The sequence below is a fragment of the Phyllobates terribilis genome, unplaced genomic scaffold (assembly GCF_046119375.1).
Source record: "Phyllobates terribilis strain yellow unplaced genomic scaffold, ASM4611937v1 Scaffold_123__1_contigs__length_5148117, whole genome shotgun sequence".
Lineage (NCBI taxonomy): Eukaryota > Metazoa > Chordata > Amphibia > Anura > Dendrobatidae > Phyllobates > Phyllobates terribilis.
In genome coordinates this window covers 172,676-187,146 of record NW_027362883.1, presented here as the reverse complement: position 1 = coordinate 187,146, position 14,471 = coordinate 172,676, and the positions used below count along the sequence as shown (strand labels likewise).

The following is a 14,471-nucleotide window of genomic DNA, read 5'->3' as shown; positions in this document are numbered from 1 at the left end:
AGCCAGCGTTCCATTGCCACATTCCATCTACTGCAGGCAGGATACCTGGCTGGCTGAATGTCGCTGAGAAGCTCACAGAGACCGCCATAAGCAACAGTTTAACAGAATGCCACAGACTAATCAACCAAACTTTTTGGGTTGGGTTCTCTTTTATAGTCTGCAGGCATTAAATGAAAGAAGTCAGTGTTCCAGCAGAAGGAGACAACGTTTCAGAAAAGGCATTGTAGCAAACCAAAAAAGAAATTTTAAGCGCAGCAGAGTAACCAGCGCACATACCTGTTAGCTCAGGTGAGTTTAAAAGGCTGCTGTTGATAACAAGGGCATTTGCTAAATAGATGGTGTGTGTGCAACAATATACTGAAAGGTCAATTATATTGTGCAGCTTATCTCACCACCTGTAGTTATTTAGGTGAAAGCTCCAAAATGCTTGCCTAATATGTCTGTTTATCCAAAAGGAAGTAAAAAGGGAGAGCTAGAAAGATAGCATTGCATCACATTACATGGCAATGCAATGCACAGTTGCTGAAGTTGAACCAAAATGAGCTTGTAATCTGGCTTCTGCAACTTTGAACATGAAAAATCCAATGAGGAGAAGAAAAGCAAAGCCAAAGAGTCCATCCCCAAATCCGACAAACAAGCAAAATGAACAAAAAACATTGAATTCAATTCTTTCTGATTTTAGAAACTGCATTAAAGAAGGGGTGCACCGGTCCTGGAGATACTGCAATACCAGGTCAATGCGTGGAGTGGACAGAGCAAGCTCTTTTTCCATCTCCCTGTTCTAAAAATCCATTTAATATATGGTCCCCAGATAGGGGACGTATCAGATATTAAACTGATAAGAACAGATACTACACTTGATCTTAGCCAAAAGGCCGAGAAGCGATAACCAGAATTGGTTTCAAACTACGGAGCCACCCAAGGATCCTGAAAAGTCCATTTGTGGAGATGAGCTCCTGGACTCCCGTTAAGAAGACATGTTGTCAACCTCTAGATCCCTTACATGCCTGCACTTTTCGGCTTGCTGCTGCTGCAATCCACGCGTTTTAGATCTGCATAACTCCACCTCTTTAAACACAGCACCTTCACCCCCTGCTGTTCCCACCCGCCTCAACACCGTTGGAAGGGAGGAGAACCAATTAAGGCGGGGGGTGGGGTGGAACGAGCAGCTGTCTACCCTTAGCAGGAGGGCTCCTGATTACATACCTCTCCTGCTGCTGCTGCTGGCTGTCCAGCAGCAGACTGAAGGTGGCTGCTGCTGTGCACAGGTATATAAAGGCTCAGAGCCTATTATGACACGCGCAGCCAGCGTTCCATTGCCACATTCCATCTACTGCAGGCAGGATACCTGGCTGGCTGAATGTCGCTGAGAAGCTCACAGAGACCGCCATAAGCAACAGTTTAACAGAATGCCACAGACTAATCAACCAAACTTTTTGGGTTGGGTTCTCTTTTATAGTCTGCAGGCATTAAATGAAAGAAGTCAGTGTTCCAGCAGAAGGAGACAACGTTTCAGAAAAGGCATTGTAGCAAACCAAAAAAGAAATTTTAAGCGCAGCAGAGTAACCAGCGCACATACCTGTTAGCTCAGGTGAGTTTAAAAGGCTGCTGTTGATAACAAGGGCATTTGCTAAATAGATGGTGTGTGTGCAACAATATACTGAAAGGTCAATTATATTGTGCAGCTTATCTCACCACCTGTAGTTATTTAGGTGAAAGCTCCAAAATGCTTGCCTAATATGTCTGTTTATCCAAAAGGAAGTAAAAAGGGAGAGCTAGAAAGATAGCATTGCATCACATTACATGGCAATGCAATGCACAGTTGCTGAAGTTGAACCAAAATGAGCTTGTAATCTGGCTTCTGCAACTTTGAACATGAAAAATCCAATGAGGAGAAGAAAAGCAAAGCCAAAGAGTCCATCCCCAAATCCGACAAACAAGCAAAATGAACAAAAAACATTGAATTCAATTCTTTCTGATTTTAGAAACTGCATTAAAGAAGGGGTGCACCGGTCCTGGAGATACTGCAATACCAGGTCAATGCGTGGAGTGGACAGAGCAAGCTCTTTTTCCATCTCCCTGTTCTAAAAATCCATTTAATATATGGTCCCCAGATAGGGGACGTATCAGATATTAAACTGATAAGAACAGATTTTTTTCTTTTTCATTTTGTTCTTATATTTCAGTTGTTATTTCTCTTCTAATATTTCTCTTGCCTTATAATCTGTTCATGCTACAAGGTTCCACAGATGAAAGTTCCATAGACTCTTGGCTCTTTTTTTCCCAATTCTCTTCAGATCTAACAGGTAATAAATATATATTTCACTTAGTGCTAATTTTATGCATTCACTTTCACTTATAAAATCTCTTTTAAAAAGCAATATGTTTCGGACTTTCCATAGCGCATTCTTTATTCCATTTATCATTATCCAAATGACTCTTTCTTTTTCTTTTGATTGACATGTAAAATTTCCATATAAAACTACTTCGTGATTTAAAAACTTAAGACCAGTAACAAACTTTAAGAGACTTCCAACTTCTTTCCAGACATTTTGGGCATAAAAACAGTTCCAAAAGGTGTGTAAAACTGTTTCCTCTCTAACACAGCCTGTTCTAGGGCATCTTGCAGTATTGCACAATCCCCTTCTGTGTTGAAAAAATCTAACAGGAACACATTCTTGCACTATTGCCCATGCCAAGTCTTTATATTCATTTGTTAGATAAGGTGCATAAGTCATTCTCCAAATTCTTCCACTTTTAGTGTATGTAAAGTTTGCCACTGCTGTCATCGTTTCTTTTCTCTTTGTCTCTAGAGCCAGTCTTCTTGAATTTGACAGCATCTCCACATCTACTTCAGGTAAGTTATAAAGTCTAATTGTTTTTTCTAGTAAGACATATTGTTTTGGCGGTGTAATTAGGACAGGAGAATTTGGGGGCAATGTTATCCACTTTCTTTTCCTAAAGATATCTCCAGCTGCATATCTTAAGTAGAAAGACCAATGAGTTCTTAGATTGGTCATTTTGAAGCAAAAACTAAAGAACTTTAGGTACAAAAATTTTTTGATATTTGGGATATTCTTTCCACCATATTTATGCTGCTTGTACATTGTCTCTCTTCGAACCTTCTCCATTTTTGATCCCCACAGAAAAAGAAAAATTTGTCTCTGGAGAAACTTTACTGTGTTCTCATTCGGGGGGTACACCATACTTAAAAACAACATTATCGGCAACAACAAAGACTTAATGATCAAGTTTTTACCTTCCATTGATAATTTTCTGAGTTTCCATAAACTTATCTTCTTTTGCATTTTCTCCTTCACCAACTGCCAACTTTCTTCTCCATCATTCTTTTTTGTAAACACAACACCTAAAATTTTGATCTTATCACTTCTTATTTTAAGTTGAGGAATCTGCGCATCTGACCAATCACCGAATCCAAGACATTCGCTCTTCTCCAAGTTCAGTTTGAAGGCAGATGCTAAACAGAAAAAATCAGTAGTTCTTACTGCTCTTCTCAGCGATTGTTCTGAGTCGCACAGGATCGTGATGTCATCCATGTACCCCAGTGACTTAGTACTTAGTCCATTTCCACCTGGTATGGGTACACCTTTCACCATCTTATCTTTCCTCAACATTGCCAGTAGAGGCTCGATTGCGCAGATAAAGAGCAGAGGCGAAAGTGGGCATCCTTGTTTGACGCCCGACTTTAGAACAACTTCTGAAGATAAAAAACCATTAATTAAAATCCTGCTAAAACTTCCATCATATAAAAGTGCAATGTGCTTAATAAAAACATCCGGGAATTTCATTTTCTTTAACACAGAATACAGGTACTTATGAGAGACTCTGTCGTACGCTTTCTGGAAATCAAGGGACAGAAGAGCTAGCTTTTGCTTCCTCTCTTGCTGATACCAAATTGCGTCCCGTATAATATTCAAGTTTTCTGCAATTGTACGACCAGGCACACCACATACCTGATCAGGATGCACGACCTTCTCTATCACCTTCTTCATTCTGTTCACCATGATTTTTGCCATAATTTTATAATCTACGTTGAGTAACGTGATTGGTCTCCAGTTCTCTAGATTAGTCTTATCTCCTTTTTTAAAAAGCAGGGTGACCACACCACTTCTCCAAGATTCAGGCAATTTGTCACATAAAAAGACAGCTTTAAAAATCTCAAACAGGTCGTCTTTTAAAATCTCCCAAAAAGTAAGATAAAATTCAATTTGTAGTCCGTCAGTACCCGGTGTTTTTCCTCTAGAAAAGCTTTTGATTGCACTTAGCAGTTCTTCTTCACAGATATCTTCAATCAACAACTCTTGATCTTGCTTTTCAAGGTGATTCTGCAATGAATTAAGAGCATCAGGTAAAAAATCAGCGTCAATTTTCTTTTCGCTAAAAAGATTTTGATAAAAAGTTTGCGCTTTGTCCAACAGTCCATCTTTAGTTGTTTCACCATCAAGTTCTTTAATTAATTCTTTGCGTTCTAAAGATTTTTTGAAAAAGAACCTGGAACATGTTTCATTTTTTTCCATATGTTCTACCTTGGCGTTGAAAATTATTTCTTTGCCTTTCTGTTCAATTGCTTTTTTAATGTCTTCTTTGACTTGTAAAATAACATCCTCCATATCTATCCCTGCATTTCTGAGTTTGTAACCTGTTTGCAGTTTTGTATTCAGGTCTTTAAACCATTTCTGATTCTGTCTGGCCTTCCTTTTGCCAGCTAAGAGAAAAAAATGTCTAATTTGAGACTTCACATACTCCCACCATTCTAGAATTCTTTTGTAATAATGTTTTTTCCCCTGTAGTTTTTTATAAAATTTCAAAAATTCCTCTTTTATACTTTCATCTTCCAGCAGCAGAGTGTTCAACTTCCAGACACCTCGCCCTTTCTCTAGACTGGGCAATTCCAAGTGAGTAATTAACGTTTTGTGGTCAGAAAAGATGTTACCTGTTAGATCCACTTTATTCACTTTAAAACTCTGTGATGTCAGAACAAAGTCAATTCTTGATTTTAGAAGATTTTTCTCCCAAGTGTATCCTGGTTCAGAGGTATTCTTTACTCTCCAGACATCATTCAGGCAAGTATCGTCGATTAGATTTTTTAACTGCATCTCAGTTTTGTCTTTCCTTCTAGTACCTGATGTCCTATTTTCATCAGACCGGATACAATTGAAGTCACCGCCAACCACAGTTGGTGTAGGACCAGGTATAAAGAGTTTGATGATATCTAATAAACTGGATCTTTCCTCTTTAATCGGAGATGCATAAACATTAATCAGCTTGAACTCGGATCCACAGTAACTCACATTAACAACTAGTGCACGTCCAGGTTCAACTTCAGTGAACGAGGTAACCTTAAAGTCTTTGTTTTTAAACAGGACGCCAACACCAGTAGCACGCGATCCATTTTCACCGGACCAGATGGAAGGTCCGTTCGCCCAATCTTCCCTTAGTTTGTTATAGTTAGGGTCATGGTCAATGGCGCATTCTTGAAGTAAAAAAATATCAGCATCTAAAGTCATCAGGTAAGAAAATAAAGCAGCTCTCTTGACAGAGCCCTTTAAACTCCTCACATTTAGTGAGGCAATTTTGAGTGTAGCCATAAATCATTTAAACAGAGCTTGAGTCCGTATCTGACATGAATCCGACCGGGGTAGAGGGACCCGCAGAAACGTCCGTGTCTGAGAATTCCTCGATGTTCACCGGATCAGATGGGTTTACAGGTTTAGGAACTGAGATGATCGGTTTAGGTGAGTAATTAGGGAGGACTATTTTCAAACGCCCAGCAGGTCTTTTGCTGGCGCTCTCTCCCTTAAACAAACTCGACTTCTCCTTTTTCCTTTTCCTCAAAACCTCCACGTCAATGTTAATCTCCTCCTCCTCCTCCTCACCACCAGCCTCCTTAGAAGACTCCTCTCCCATCTCCACTTCAGACTCAGCTGGATTCTCCTCCACCACATGACCATCTGGACTCTCCGACCAATCCTTGACAACAATGCTATCCCCAGGCGGGTCCCCAGCAGTGTCCTTGGGCTGATCCCCAGAAGGGTTCCCGGGAGGGTCCTTGGATTTGTCTGTTTGTTCTTCAGGACTGGACCGCTTCGGAGGGGCTCCCCCCCGAGCTGCATCTGCATAGCTGAAGGTCTTTTTTCTCAACGGACAATCCCGAAAAGAGTGCCCAGGGATACGGCAGATATTACAGATCATCTGATTTGGGCAGTTCAGAGTGACATGTCCTTTTTGATAGCACTTCTTGCAAAGAGCGTTCTCCTCCTTGCAGCTCTCAAAGGAATGCCCAAAGTCCATACATTTTCTGCAGAAGATAGGCATCCCTGGATAGAAGAGTCTTCCTCTCTCTCTGCCAATCAGGAAGCTCTGAGGCGGATGAATGAGTCCACCAATTCCCAAACCTTCTCTCAGCTTCACGATGAACTTGTATTTTCCGGTCCACAACCTCTCAGAGTTCATGATTTTGTGAGAAAAGTAGACCTCAGAGCAATAGTTATGCAGAAACGCAGCCACATCCTTTTCAGAGACATGCGGATTGCTCATATGAACCACCACAGACTTCTCTTCTGCCAGGCAGAGGGTCACAAAACACAGTCCTTTAAGATCTTCCTCCTGAAGTCTCAGCTTGATCTGATGGTAAAAATTCTGAGATGCCACTTCAGAGGTCAGGGTAAGCACAAAGCGTCCAGGAGCATCTTGAAGTGCCAGAATGTTCTCCCTTTTCACCTGCAGGATCTCAAGCAGGACCTTCCTCACGAAGAAAGACAGGGAGAACTTGTCACGGGCTCGCTCTTCAACTTCAATCTTGAAAGAGTTCTTGATCTTCAAGTCGCCAGCTCCAGCAGAACGGAGAGTAGCCGATGTCGCCATCGCCATATTCAGATAAGTCGATCGCCTTCTTGGTTCTCTTCAGCACGCACACCCCCTATAGCAGCAGGAGGCTTAAGACAGTAGAACTGCCGATGCCTCAAGGCCGAGGATGCGATAGGCTTTGGAGTCTTCCAGCAACAACACTTGGTCGTAGCCAAAAGGCCGAGAAGCGATAACCAGAATTGGTTTCAAACTACGGAGCCACCCAAGGATCCTGAAAAGTCCATTTGTGGAGATGAGCTCCTGGACTCCCGTTAAGAAGACATGTTGTCAACCTCTAGATCCCTTACATGCCTGCACTTTTCGGCTTGCTGCTGCTGCAATCCACGCGTTTTAGATCTGCATAACTCCACCTCTTTAAACACAGCACCTTCACCCCCTGCTGTTCCCACCCGCCTCAACACCGTTGGAAGGGAGGAGAACCAATTAAGGCGGGGGGTGGGGTGGAACGAGCAGCTGTCTACCCTTAGCAGGAGGGCTCCTGATTACATACCTCTCCTGCTGCTGCTGCTGCTGGCTGTCCAGCAGCAGACTAAAGGTGGCTGCTGCTGTGCACAGGTATATAAAGGCTCAGAGCCTATTATGACACGCGCAGCCAGCGTTCCATTGCCACATTCCATCTACTGCAGGCAGGATACCTGGCTGGCTGAATGTCGCTGAGAAGCTCACAGAGACCGCCATAAGCAACAGTTTAACAGAATGCCACAGACTAATCAACCAAACTTTTTGGGTTGGGTTCTCTTTTATAGTCTGCAGGCATTAAATGAAAGAAGTCAGTGTTCCAGCAGAAGGAGACAACGTTTCAGAAAAGGCATTGTAGCAAACCAAAAAAGAAATTTTAAGCGCAGCAGAGTAACCAGCGCACATACCTGTTAGCTCAGGTGAGTTTAAAAGGCTGCTGTTGATAACAAGGGCATTTGCTAAATAGATGGTGTGTGTGCAACAATATACTGAAAGGTCAATTATATTGTGCAGCTTATCTCACCACCTGTAGTTATTTAGGTGAAAGCTCCAAAATGCTTGCCTAATATGTCTGTTTATCCAAAAGGAAGTAAAAAGGGAGAGCTAGAAAGATAGCATTGCATCACATTACATGGCAATGCAATGCACAGTTGCTGAAGTTGAACCAAAATGAGCTTGTAATCTGGCTTCTGCAACTTTGAACATGAAAAATCCAATGAGGAGAAGAAAAGCAAAGCCAAAGAGTCCATCCCCAAATCCGACAAACAAGCAAAATGAACAAAAAACATTGAATTCAATTCTTTCTGATTTTAGAAACTGAATTAAAGAAGGGGTGCACCGGTCCTGGAGATACTGCAATACCAGGTCAATGCGTGGAGTGGACAGAGCAAGCTCTTTTTCCATCTCCCTGTTCTAAAAATCCATTTAATATATGGTCCCCAGATAGGGGACGTATCAGATATTAAACTGATAAGAACAGATACTACACTTGATCTTAGCCAAAAGGCCGAGAAGCGATAACCAGAATTGGTTTCAAACTACGGAGCCACCCAAGGATCCTGAAAAGTCCATTTGTGGAGATGAGCTCCTGGACTCCCGTTAAGAAGACATGTTGTCAACCTCTAGATCCCTTACATGCCTGCACTTTTCGGCTTGCTGCTGCTGCAATCCACGCGTTTTAGATCTGCATAACTCCACCTCTTTAAACACAGCACCTTCACCCCCTGCTGTTCCCACCTGCCTCAACACCGTTGGAAGGGAGGAGAACCAATTAAGGCGGGGGGTGGGGTGGAACGAGCAGCTGTCTACCCTTAGCAGGAGGGCTCCTGATTACATACCTCTCCTGCTGCTGCTGCTGCTTGCTGTCCAGCAGCAGACTGAAGGTGGCTGCTGCTGTGCACAGGTATATAAAGGCTCAGAGCCTATTATGACACGCGCAGCCAGCGTTCCATTGCCACATTCCATCTACTGCAGGCAGGATACCTGGCTGGCTGAATGTCGCTGAGAAGCTCACAGAGACCGCCATAAGCAACAGTTTAACAGAATGCCACAGACTAATCAACCAAACTTTTTGGGTTGGGTTCTCTTTTATAGTCTGCAGGCATTAAATGAAAGAAGTCAGTGTTCCAGCAGAAGGAGACAACGTTTCAGAAAAGGCATTGTAGCAAACCAAAAAAGAAATTTTAAGCGCAGCAGAGTAACCAGCGCACATACCTGTTAGCTCAGGTGAGTTTAAAAGGCTGCTGTTGATAACAAGGGCATTTGCTAAATAGATGGTGTGTGTGCAACAATATACTGAAAGGTCAATTATATTGTGCAGCTTATCTCACCACCTGTAGTTATTTAGGTGAAAGCTCCAAAATGCTTGCCTAATATGTCTGTTTATCCAAAAGGAAGTAAAAAGGGAGAGCTAGAAAGATAGCATTGCATCACATTACATGGCAATGCAATGCACAGTTGCTGAAGTTGAACCAAAATGAGCTTGTAATCTGGCTTCTGCAACTTTGAACATGAAAAATCCAATGAGGAGAAGAAAAGCAAAGCCAAAGAGTCCATCCCCAAATCCGACAAACAAGCAAAATGAACAAAAATCATTGAATTCAATTCTTTCTGATTTTAGAAACTGCATTAAAGAAGGGGTGCACCGGTCCTGGAGATACTGCAATACCAGGTCAATGCGTGGAGTGGACAGAGCAAGCTCTTTTTCCATCTCCCTGTTCTAAAAATCCATTTAATATATGGTCCCCAGATAGGGGACGTATCAGATATTAAACTGATAAGAACAGATACTACACTTGATCTTAGCCAAAAGGCCGAGAAGCGATAACCAGAATTGGTTTCAAACTACGGAGCCACCCAAGGATCCTGAAAAGTCCATTTGTGGAGATGAGCTCCTGGACTCCCGTTAAGAAGACATGTTGTCAACCTCTAGATCCCTTACATGCCTGCACTTTTCGGCTTGCTGCTGCTGCAATCCACGCGTTTTAGATCTGCATAACTCCACCTCTTTAAACACAGCACCTTCACCCCCTGCTGTTCCCACCCGCCTCAACACCGTTGGAAGGGAGGAGAACCAATTAAGGCGGGGGGTGGGGTGGAACGAGCAGCTGTCTACCCTTAGCAGGAGGGCTCCTGATTACATACCTCTCCTGCTGCTGCTGCTGCTGGCTGTCCAGCAGCAGACTGAAGGTGGCTGCTGCTGTGCACAGGTATATAAAGGCTCAGAGCCTATTATGACACGCGCAGCCAGCGTTCCATTGCCACATTCCATCTACTGCAGGCAGGATACCTGGCTGGCTGAATGTCGCTGAGAAGCTCACAGAGACCGCCATAAGCAACAGTTTAACAGAATGCCACAGACTAATCAACCAAACTTTTTGGGTTGGGTTCTCTTTTATAGTCTGCAGGCATTAAATGAAAGAAGTCAGTGTTCCAGCAGAAGGAGACAACGTTTCAGAAAAGGCATTGTAGCAAACCAAAAAAGAAATTTTAAGCGCAGCAGAGTAACCAGCGCACATACCTGTTAGCTCAGGTGAGTTTAAAAGGCTGCTGTTGATAACAAGGGCATTTGCTAAATAGATGGTGTGTGTGCAACAATATACTGAAAGGTCAATTATATTGTGCAGCTTATCTCACCACCTGTAGTTATTTAGGTGAAAGCTCCAAAATGCTTGCCTAATATGTCTGTTTATCCAAAAGGAAGTAAAAAGGGAGAGCTAGAAAGATAGCATTGCATCACATTACATGGCAATGCAATGCACAGTTGCTGAAGTTGAACCAAAATGAGCTTGTAATCTGGCTTCTGCAACTTTGAACATGAAAAATCCAATGAGGAGAAGAAAAGCAAAGCCAAAGAGTCCATCCCCAAATCCGACAAACAAGCAAAATGAACAAAAAACATTGAACTCAATTCTTTCTGATTTTAGAAACTGCATTAAAGAAGGGGTGCACCGGTCCTGGAGATACTGCAATACCAGGTCAATGCGTGGAGTGGACAGAGCAAGCTCTTTTTCCATCTCCCTGTTCTAAAAATCCATTTAATATATGGTCCTCAGATAGGGGACGTATCAGATATTAAACTGATAAGAACAGATACTACACTTGATCTTAGCCAAAAGGCCGAGAAGCGATAACCAGAATTGGTTTCAAACTACGGAGCCACCCAAGGATCCTGAAAAGTCCATTTGTGGAGATGAGCTCCTGGACTCCCGTTAAGAAGACATGTTGTCAACCTCTAGATCCCTTACATGCCTGCACTTTTCGGCTTGCTGCTGCTGCAATCCACGCGTTTTAGATCTGCATAACTCCACCTCTTTAAACACAGCACCTTCACCCCCTGCTGTTCCCACCCGCCTCAACACCGTTGGAAGGGAGGAGAACCAATTAAGGCGGGGGGTGGGGTGGAACGAGCAGCTGTCTACCCTTAGCAGGAGGGCTCCTGATTACATACCTCTCCTGCTGCTGCTGCTGCTGGCTGTCCAGCAGCAGACTGAAGGTGGCTGCTGCTGTGCACAGGTATATAAAGGCTCAGAGCCTATTATGACACGCGCAGCCAGCGTTCCATTGCCACATTCCATCTACTGCAGGCAGGATACCTGGCTGGCTGAATGTCGCTGAGAAGCTCACAGAGACCGCCATAAGCAACAGTTTAACAGAATGCCACAGACTAATCAACCAAACTTTTTGGGTTGGGTTCTCTTTTATAGTCTGCAGGCATTAAATGAAAGAAGTCAGTGTTCCAGCAGAAGGAGACAACGTTTCAGAAAAGGCATTGTAGCAAACCAAAAAAGAAATTTTAAGCGCAGCAGAGTAACCAGCGCACATACCTGTTAGCTCAGGTGAGTTTAAAAGGCTGCTGTTGATAACAAGGGCATTTGCTAAATAGATGGTGTGTGTGCAACAATATACTGAAAGGTCAATTATATTGTGCAGCTTATCTCACCACCTGTAGTTATTTAGGTGAAAGCTCCAAAATGCTTGCCTAATATGTCTGTTTATCCAAAAGGAAGTAAAAAGGGAGAGCTAGAAAGATAGCATTGCATCACATTACATGGCAATGCAATGCACAGTTGCTGAAGTTGAACCAAAATGAGCTTGTAATCTGGCTTCTGCAACTTTGAACATGAAAAATCCAATGAGGAGAAGAAAAGCAAAGCCAAAGAGTCCATCCCCAAATCCGACAAACAAGCAAAATGAACAAAAAACATTGAATTCAATTCTTTCTGATTTTAGAAACTGAATTAAAGAAGGGGTGCACCGGTCCTGGAGATACTGCAATACCAGGTCAATGCGTGGAGTGGACAGAGCAAGCTCTTTTTCCATCTCCCTGTTCTAAAAATCCATTTAATATATGGTCCCCAGATAGGGGACATATCAGATATTAAACTGATAAGAACAGATACTACACTTGATCTTAGCCAAAAGGCCGAGAAGCGATAACCAGAATTGGTTTCAAACTACGGAGCCACCCAAGGATCCTGAAAAGTCCATTTGTGGAGATGAGCTCCTGGACTCCCGTTAAGAAGACATGTTGTCAACCTCTAGATCCCTTACATGCCTGCACTTTTCGGCTTGCTGCTGCTGCAATCCACGCGTTTTAGATCTGCATAACTCCACCTCTTTAAACACAGCACCTTCACCCCCTGCTGTTCCCACCCGCCTCAACACCGTTGGAAGGGAGGAGAACCAATTAAGGCGGGGGGTGGGGTGGAACGAGCAGCTGTCTACCCTTAGCAGGAGGGCTCCTGATTACATACCTCTCCTGCTGCTGCTGCTGCTGGCTGTCCAGCAGCAGACTGAAGGTGGCTGCTGCTGTGCACAGGTATATAAAGGCTCAGAGCCTATTATGACACGCGCAGCCAGCGTTCCATTGCCACATTCCATCTACTGCAGGCAGGATACCTGGCTGGCTGAATGTCGCTGAGAAGCTCACAGAGACCGCCATAAGCAACAGTTTAACAGAATGCCACAGACTAATCAACCAAACTTTTTGGGTTGGGTTCTCTTTTATAGTCTGCAGGCATTAAATGAAAGAAGTCAGTGTTCCAGCAGAAGGAGACAACGTTTCAGAAAAGGCATTGTAGCAAACCAAAAAAGAAATTTTAAGCGCAGCAGAGTAACCAGCGCACATACCTGTTAGCTCAGGTGAGTTTAAAAGGCTGCTGTTGATAACAAGGGCATTTGCTAAATAGATGGTGTGTGTGCAACAATATACTGAAAGGTCAATTATATTGTGCAGCTTATCTCACCACCTGAAGTTATTTAGGTGAAAGCTCCAAAATGCTTGCCTAATATGTCTGTTTATCCAAAAGGAAGTAAAAAGGGAGAGCTAGAAAGATAGCATTGCATCACATTACATGGCAATGCAATGCACAGTTGCTGAAGTTGAACCAAAATGAGCTTGTAATCTGGCTTCTGCAACTTTGAACATGAAAAATCCAATGAGGAGAAGAAAAGCAAAGCCAAAGAGTCCATCCCCAAATCCGACAAACAAGCAAAATGAACAAAAAACATTGAATTCAATTCTTTCTGATTTTAGAAACTGCATTAAAGAAGGGGTGCACCGGTCCTGGAGATACTGCAATACCAGGTCAATGCGTGGAGTGGACAGAGCAAGCTCTTTTTCCATCTCCCTGTTCTAAAAATCCATTTAATATATGGTCCCCAGATAGGGGACGTATCAGATATTAAACTGATAAGAACAGATACTACACTTGATCTTAGCCAAAAGGCCGAGAAGCGATAACCAGAATTGGTTTCAAACTACGGAGCCACCCAAGGATCCTGAAAAGTCCATTTGTGGAGATGAGCTCCTGGACTCCCGTTAAGAAGACATGTTGTCAACCTCTAGATCCCTTACATGCCTGCACTTTTCGGCTTGCTGCTGCTGCAATCCACGCGTTTTAGATCTGCATAACTCTACCTCTTTAAACACAGCACCTTCACCCCCTGCTGTTCCCACCCGCCTCAACACCATTGGAAGGGAGGAGAACCAATTAAGGCGGGGGGTGGGGTGGAACGAGCAGCTGTCTACCCTTAGCAGGAGGGCTCCTGATTACATACCTCTCCTGCTGCTGCTGCTGCTGGCTGTCCAGCAGCAGACTGAAGGTGGCTGCTGCTGTGCACAGGTATATAAAGGCTCAGAGCCTATTATGACACGCGCAGCCAGCGTTCCATTGCCACATTCCATCTACTGCAGGCAGGATACCTGGCTGGCTGAATGTCGCTGAGAAGCTCACAGAGACCGCCATAAGCAACAGTTTAACAGAATGCCACAGACTAATCAACCAAACTTTTTGGGTTGGGTTCTCTTTTATAGTCTGCAGGCATTAAATGAAAGAAGTCAGTGTTCCAGCAGAAGGAGACAACGTTTCAGAAAAGGCATTGTAGCAAACCAAAAAAGAAATTTTAAGCGCAGCAGAGTAACCAGCGCACATACCTGTTAGCTCAGGTGAGTTTAAAAGGCTGCTGTTGATAACAAGGGCATTTGCTAAATAGATGGTGTGTGTGCAACAATATACTGAAAGGTCAATTATATTTGCAGCTTATCTCACCACCTGTAGTTATTTAGGTGAAAGCTCCAAAATGCTTGCCTAATATGTCTGTTTATCCAAAAGGAAGTAAAA

General features: G+C 43.2%; 7 non-coding genes across 7 annotated transcripts; all 7 read right to left on the bottom strand.

Moving 5' to 3' along the window:
- Positions 1 to 696: 696 nt before the first annotated feature.
- On the bottom strand, positions 697 to 887 carry LOC141202386 (U2 spliceosomal RNA). The gene has a single exon (XR_012273661.1). It is a non-coding gene; the product is annotated as a U2 spliceosomal RNA (small nuclear RNA).
- Positions 888 to 1,999: 1,112 nt separating this feature from the next.
- LOC141202600 (U2 spliceosomal RNA) lies at positions 2,000 to 2,181 on the bottom strand. The gene has a single exon (XR_012273836.1). It is a non-coding gene; the product is annotated as a U2 spliceosomal RNA (small nuclear RNA).
- A 5,993-nt stretch (positions 2,182 to 8,174) lies between these two features.
- On the bottom strand, positions 8,175 to 8,365 carry LOC141202375 (U2 spliceosomal RNA). The gene has a single exon (XR_012273650.1). It is a non-coding gene; the product is annotated as a U2 spliceosomal RNA (small nuclear RNA).
- A 1,115-nt stretch (positions 8,366 to 9,480) lies between these two features.
- On the bottom strand, positions 9,481 to 9,671 carry LOC141202364 (U2 spliceosomal RNA). Its single transcript, XR_012273639.1, has one exon. It is a non-coding gene; the product is annotated as a U2 spliceosomal RNA (small nuclear RNA).
- A 1,115-nt stretch (positions 9,672 to 10,786) lies between these two features.
- Positions 10,787 to 10,977, bottom strand: LOC141202370 (U2 spliceosomal RNA). The gene has a single exon (XR_012273645.1). It is a non-coding gene; the product is annotated as a U2 spliceosomal RNA (small nuclear RNA).
- A 1,115-nt stretch (positions 10,978 to 12,092) lies between these two features.
- LOC141202531 (U2 spliceosomal RNA) lies at positions 12,093 to 12,283 on the bottom strand. Its single transcript, XR_012273797.1, has one exon. It is a non-coding gene; the product is annotated as a U2 spliceosomal RNA (small nuclear RNA).
- Positions 12,284 to 13,398: 1,115 nt separating this feature from the next.
- Positions 13,399 to 13,589, bottom strand: LOC141202353 (U2 spliceosomal RNA). Its single transcript, XR_012273628.1, has one exon. It is a non-coding gene; the product is annotated as a U2 spliceosomal RNA (small nuclear RNA).
- Positions 13,590 to 14,471: the final 882 nt, after the last annotated feature.